Source organism: Camelina sativa, chromosome 11 (genome assembly GCF_030686135.1).
Source record: "Camelina sativa cultivar CO46 ecotype springtype chromosome 11, ASM3068613v1".
NCBI classification, from domain to species: domain Eukaryota; kingdom Viridiplantae; phylum Streptophyta; class Magnoliopsida; order Brassicales; family Brassicaceae; genus Camelina; species Camelina sativa.
This window is the reverse complement of record NC_141890.1, coordinates 7,637,238-7,643,913: the sequence shown is the minus strand read 5'-3', so window position 1 is coordinate 7,643,913 and position 6,676 is coordinate 7,637,238. Positions and strand designations below refer to the sequence as shown.

Genomic DNA, 6,676 nt, shown 5'->3' with positions numbered 1-6,676 from the left:
AGAGGCTTAGAACATGTTGATTTATTCTTTAAGTAAGTAAATTCATCACCCAAAGATAAAAGTGTATCGAGAATAAAACCAAAGATTTGTTTCGTTCTCTTAGAGTAAACCATGAAGAAATGAACATATGGTTTAGGCGCTAGAATTTTCTCAACAATTTTGAAGGGTTGTAGCAGTGACGGGGAATTTGGTCAGTATTGTACAGAAATTCATGAAAGTGTGTCCTTAGAAAAATAAATTTTAATATATGAAAAAGATCGGAGTTTTGTTCACTATAGAATGAAAGATAGTTAAATCAATAATATAATGTTGGTTGAGGAAAATACAGAAAAAAAGAAGAAAATTAAATTAAATTCTAGAGTTATTTTCAAAAAACTGAATAACTAGCAGGAAGGAAAATTGTCTATCTTAATTATAACCATTAAAGAGTTAACCAAGCTGCATGAAAATCTTTTTAATAAAAGAGAATTTGAGAGTCCCATGGTATTTAGTTGAGAAGCTTAAATACAAATATATCTAAATACCTAAGTTTTAGACAAGAATTGTAAGATGTTTAAATGTTTTTATCTACCAATCAAATGTGCAAATGAAAATGTTTTTGATAAAAGAGAATTTGAGAGTCCAATGGTATTTAGTTAAGAAGCTTAAATACAAATATATCTAAATACCTAAGTTTTAGACAAGAATTGTAGGATGTTTAAACGTTTTTATATACCAATCAAATGTGCAAATGATATGATTATTTTACTTCCTACAAAAAATATGCTAATAGTTTTCGTCTACAAAAATTACTTTAGAATAAGATTTAGCTTTAAACAAAATTTAGTATTCTTTGCCTCCTCACAAAAAAATCTTAGTTTTGTTTGTTTATATATAATTTTTAATCTTTGAAATGTGAAAATATAAGAAGCAAAAAAAGTATTACAATAAATGTATATATATAGATATAAAAAAACCCGCACTACGTGCGGGTATTCATCTAGTATTTTACAATACCATAAGTAGTCTTATCTTACATTTTACCAAAAGGCTTACTAAATACAAGTCTAACCGTTTGAAGTTTGACAAAAAGACCTAATGTTGCATTGGTTTGAAGCTTCAGTAGGAGCAGCAATTGTAGAAGCTGGAGCAGGAGCAGCAGTTGTAGAAGCTGGATCATGAGCAGCAGTTGTAGAAGTTGTATCAAGACTCAATAGCAGGAGCAGCAGCAGAGGGTTGTCTAATTTCAAAAGACTGCATAATCAGATTAAGTGCTTGTCATGTGATGCAACCAGTTAGCCCATAACCGTTCCCATGTGAGAGAAACAAAATGAATATCAAACAATATTCAAAAGCAAACATATAATGCAAACAGACAAACTTAACAAATCAGACAAACTTAACCAATCAAACAAAACAAAAAGAGAGCAAGACATTTCACCAATATGTACAGACCATAGAGCATGAGGCATAAAGAAAGATAAAAGTTTTTTTAGAGAGTACCTTGAGATATTCTTTGTTCAACAGAATACGAGAAAGAATAGCACCAGATGTGGCCTGTTTGGCTGAGGATGTTGGATATGGGCTTTGCCCCATATGCCAACTCGGCCCAACAAAGACTCACCAGAGATAGAAGGAAATGGGCCAACCTCGGAGGACAATCTCGGGATTTCACACAGAAAACCCTAGAGTGTTCTAACTCTACATTCGCTTATAAATAGCTCGAGACATCTATTGGAGAAAGGATCCGGACCCGCAGACAATACCTACAGAGCAACACTTTGCATCGAAAATTGCTATTGTCTTTCGTATAATTCATTCTTGTTTTCAGTTCGTCCCTTTAAGCTTGCTAGTTCGCTTGTGAACTAACAAGCTCTATCTCGACTCGTTTTAAGTGACGATCTCACGTTTTCCCCGATTAATAAAAGAACTTGCTTGCTCTTTCCCACAAAATCTTTATTTGTTTAAACTGTGTAATCCCCGGTACAAACAATTGGCGCCCACCGTGGGGCGAGAGTAAAACGCTTCTTTTGACGAATCAAGACCGACGATCCTCACTTCCTCGAAGTTTCAAGACTCATGACGAACCCCAGCGAAAACCTCAACGAAGTAACGGAGCAGCCAACGGAAAAGCGATGGGGGCGAACGAGAACACGAACAGTTCCCCCACTGAGCTCCCTGCCGAACTCCTCAGAGAGCCCAACCGAAGGCTCCCTGCCGAGCCCAACCGAAGGCTCACTGCCGAGCACAATCTTTCCACCAGCGCCCGACGCGCCCTCTGAGTCTCTCGTAGCTGCACACGCTGAAGCCGGACCTGCTGCAGACCAGCTGGTCACCAACACAACCTCTACACCAGCGCCTGATACGCCATCAGAACCTCTTATTGCCACACATGCCCAACATCTCCAAACCATGGCTCTAGTTTTCACTGACGGTGCCGCCCTCTCAGCTCCCTTGCTTGCTGGACGCAGAAACAACTTCGAATATCTGATGTAGACTATCATCGACAGTCTCGTTAGCCAGGACATGCGAACAGCCGAGCGACTTGACACACTCGCTACAACATAAAAAAGCTTACCTTAATCAAATCAACTGACTCCAACAATAGAAGAACAAGCACCGAGACACCATCGACTTTGGGAGCGCTCAGAGTGCCCATTCTACCTCCAGTAACAGCCATGGGTGATGTAGTAGGCCTCTCGTTAGCCACAGAAAGATCCATGAAACCACCACTTTTCACCAAACTCAAGAATGTCGTCAAAATCACGATCGTCGGTCAAACCCTTGTTGCTGAAACCAAAACTCCACTCTTCCCTAATATCAATATCGATACCGTCGAAAGCATCACCATGAGAAGTGCCGACCTCATGAGAGGTGTCGCCAAGCTCGCGACAACCAAAGCCGACATCACCGCTCAGCTCCACATCCTCTCGATCGATCTCAAAGCTAGCCGGATCCAGATCGGCAGATTCTCGGTCGCTCCGCCCTCCGATTAACAAAGCATCACCATGGGTAGCCTCGCAAGAGATACCGATCTCACGAAATGTACCAATCTCACGAGAGGTGCCGATCTCACCAGCGTTCATGCCTTCACTCTCGAGCTCACCATCCCTTTGCCTATCTCACATCCTGGTCGCAAAGCCGACCTTTACCTCGCTCCCAACCAAGCGAGAATCACACTCATTATACCGACCTCCCCTCTTGCTCCTATGAGCCATCTCCACCCAACGAACCTTGAGACCAACCTCGAGAGCGGTCGCCGCCCAAGTCGAGATTGGGGACGACCTCATGATGGCCATCCTCGCCAACCTCAGCCTCTCGATCTTGTTCCAAGGAAGATCCGCATGCAGCCTGCGCCGACCCCCGTTGTAGAGTTCTCTCCCCCTCGTGGCCCTATGCCGACCTCAGATTTGTTTCTTATGATGCCGACCTCAAAGTCTGTGCGCGCGGGCTGAACCAGGGCGACCGCCAACCACCATCAGGTCATCTCGATCGACGGTGAACGGAATATCTTGCCGACCTACTATCGGCAAAGAAGCGACGAGCGGCGGCTAGGTTTTGTTCTTTGGAGAATATCCTGCTGACCTCTCTCGCTCATATCTCCCAATACGCCTCCAATATACTTGTATAGTCAACCTTGCCACCTCCAATTATGAGCCGACCTCGGAGTTCACCCTAACGGTTAGACAAGTACCGACATGGATTGGAGATATGCCACCCACACAGGGACAACCTCTAGGGCACCGTACAACGCCACACTGACCTCCATTGGCCGACCCCCTCACCCATAGTGTCGATTTCGCCAACTCTGACGCACAACCGCTCACCCTCAAAGCAAACTGCCGGTTTCAGGAAGCAGGTGGCCGTCCCGGCCGAAGGACCGTGATCGGCCGGACCGGCTGAAAGATAAGCACCAATCGACGCAGCATTAAGACCCAAAACAGCTGAACGAGGACCAGGATCCTCGGCCGGGACGACATCCATAGGACTCCCACCAAAACCAATGTCGCTATCTTCACTGAACTCGAGAATATCAGCAAAATTGTAGTCGTTGGCCAAACTATCGAAGTCTCCACACTCTGCTCCAATACCGACACTAACATCATCAAAAACGTCTTTATAAGCCGCGAACTCTTCGGTAAAAGCACGCTGGATTCCCGCAAGAGTTTTACCACGCGTATACGTTAGAACTCGGGAGCTCGTCGAAAGACGACCTTCCTTTCTGTTCGAAATACCGACCTCGTCCGTACCCCCTCGCCGATCTCTCTCGCTTGGGGCCTTATCGCCTGATGACGGAAAACCGAGACCTCCACACATAAGATCAGCGTCGCCTTCATCAAAATCAGAACCAACCGCAATTCAGAGATCAGTCGCGCCAAGCTCGTCGCCGCCGAGCATCGATGTGCCGAACACACTATTGTGCCGATATCCCGTCTCCCTCTCATCGCTTGGCCGAACCCTGCGAGTGTCGCGAGTAATTTCGCGAGTAATGTCGATCTCGTCAAGGTCGGTGTCGAGCGCACAAATGCTGACCTCGTCGATCTCCCACATCGATCCCAACCGGGTCACAAGTGATCCCATTCGCAACATGGTCGTCGTGCCGCATTCTTCGACCAACCTCACTGCTTTCCTCTTTGGTTATTTTACATTGGTCAATGGTTACTCACTTAATTTACTCCATTAGATGGTGGTCTTGACGCGGGCCGATCTTCGATCCCCGATATTTGGCCGACCACAGCTCTCGGCCACTCTCTCTCCCGAAAGTCGAATTCAATGTGATCTCCTCCAATCGACCCAATATCGCGAGTGTCGGACTTGCTAAAATCACGCCGACCTCCCAATATCTCCTTGTTTCGGCGCCCTCCCATCCTAAGATCTGGGTCGCCATCGTCGGAATCAAACTCGTGGGAGATATCAACGAAACAGGAATCAAGTAAACCAACGCCCTCAACTATGCCAGCCTCGGACATGCCTTCCATACCGATCTCACCGACGCCAGGCCGAGCTCCGAGATTCCTCATCCTAATCTCGCCGACGCCAGGCCAAGATCCGAGATCTCCCACGCCGAACTCGCCGGATCCAACCATTCTCGGCGGAAAAGCGCCGATCACCCCGCTCAATCCGGAATCCTCTCGATCCGATCCGCCGATCTCCGCCGATCCACCATGTACGGACGCTTCGCCTCTCTCAACAGGACTCACGAAATCGACACGGCGCCGATCTCAGACCATCCGGGCGCCGACCTCTCGGCCGACCATCCGGGCGCCGACCTCGTCCTCTCGGCCGACCATCCGGGCGCCGATCTTGTTCTCTCGGCCGACCATCCGGGCGCCGACCTCGTCCTCTCCGCCGACCATCCGGGCGCCGATCTCGACCTCACGGCCGACCATCCGGGCGCCGATCTCGTCCTCTCGGCCGACCATCCGGGCGCCGATCTCGACCTCTCGGCCGACCATTCGGGCGCCGATCTCGCTCTTTCGGCCGACCATCCGGGCGCCGACCTCGTCCTCTCGGCCGACCATCCGGGCGCCGATCTCGCTCACTCTGCCGCACTCGATTCCCGCCGATCAACCAGGTTCAAGCTCGCCGCTATTCTCGGCCAGGCGGGCGAAACTCGTATGGCGCCGACCTCCGAACATCCTCTCGCCGACCTCGTCCTCTCCGCCGACCTCCGAATCTCCCCGTTGGGACCCGTCAATCTCCGTCGATCGGCCGGATTCACGCACATCGCCTTTCTCGGCCGAGCTCGCAAAACTCGTATGTCGCCGTCCACCGACCATCGATGATCTCCGCATGAGAAGCTCGGCGGCGGCGGCTGCTAGGTCTTCAAGGATGTGTGACCAAACAAAGGGGAGAGAAAAGTAGAGAGAGAAAGAAGTAAAAGCATAAAAATAAAAGCATAGAGAGAGAAAGTTACCTTTTTATGGAGAGAAGGAAGTGAAGAAAAAGGAGGAGATGGGGAGACATAAATAAGTAAAACGGAAATTTTACTGCCATAATCCGTCACCTCGATTCGCGACACGCCCGTTTCTGGAAATTCATTGTATACCGCGCTCAAAGGAAGGACCGTCGGATATTCACGGTGTCTCTCGATTGACGAAACCTGAGAGTGGCGCCGAGCTCAGTTCGGCGAGATCGACCTCACCCAAACCAATTCGCTACCCTCTGATATCTTCAATATCGCGAGAAACGACCTCACTAGCTCTGATCTTCCCAACATTCATACTTGGCGATCTGGCAAACAATTGACCTTTCAAACTTATCTATGTTGTCGACTTACCAAGCTCGTCTCTACTACCTGCAAGCCGATCATCAATCCAACGACAAACCACCCACGTAGGAGTCGGGTTATTGCAAGAGCTCCCCAAACCTTCACAATTTTGGTTTTACGCAATGGTTTGTCCATAAACCCAACCCAAACAATGGCCTCGCAGCTCGACATCGACGACCAACTCGCAGCTCAACACCGAAGATCAACGGTGAGTTAAACATCATAATATCATTAGCAAAAAAAAAAAAAAAAAAAAAAAAAAAAAAAAGAACGCTCACTTGCCGAGCTCATCAACTCTTCAAAAGAAGTCATTTACAAAAAAAAAAAATTACACTCGCAAGAGTACTCTAAGTCAAATAAGCTCTCTCGAACGAGTCCGTCTTAACGAGTGTCCAGCTTCTACATCGTCACCCTGGCCAGGTGTTC

General features: G+C 47.6%; 1 long non-coding RNA gene across 1 annotated transcript; it reads right to left on the bottom strand.

Annotated features, from left to right (window-relative positions):
* Positions 1–886: 886 nt before the first annotated feature.
* LOC147933730 (uncharacterized) lies at positions 887–6,272 on the bottom strand. Its single transcript, XR_015571140.1, has 2 exons — positions 1,483–6,272; positions 887–1,233 (listed from the first exon to the last, which is right to left on the bottom strand). It is a non-coding gene; the product is annotated as an uncharacterized LOC147933730 (long non-coding RNA).
* Between the last annotated feature and the right edge of the window lie 404 nt (positions 6,273–6,676).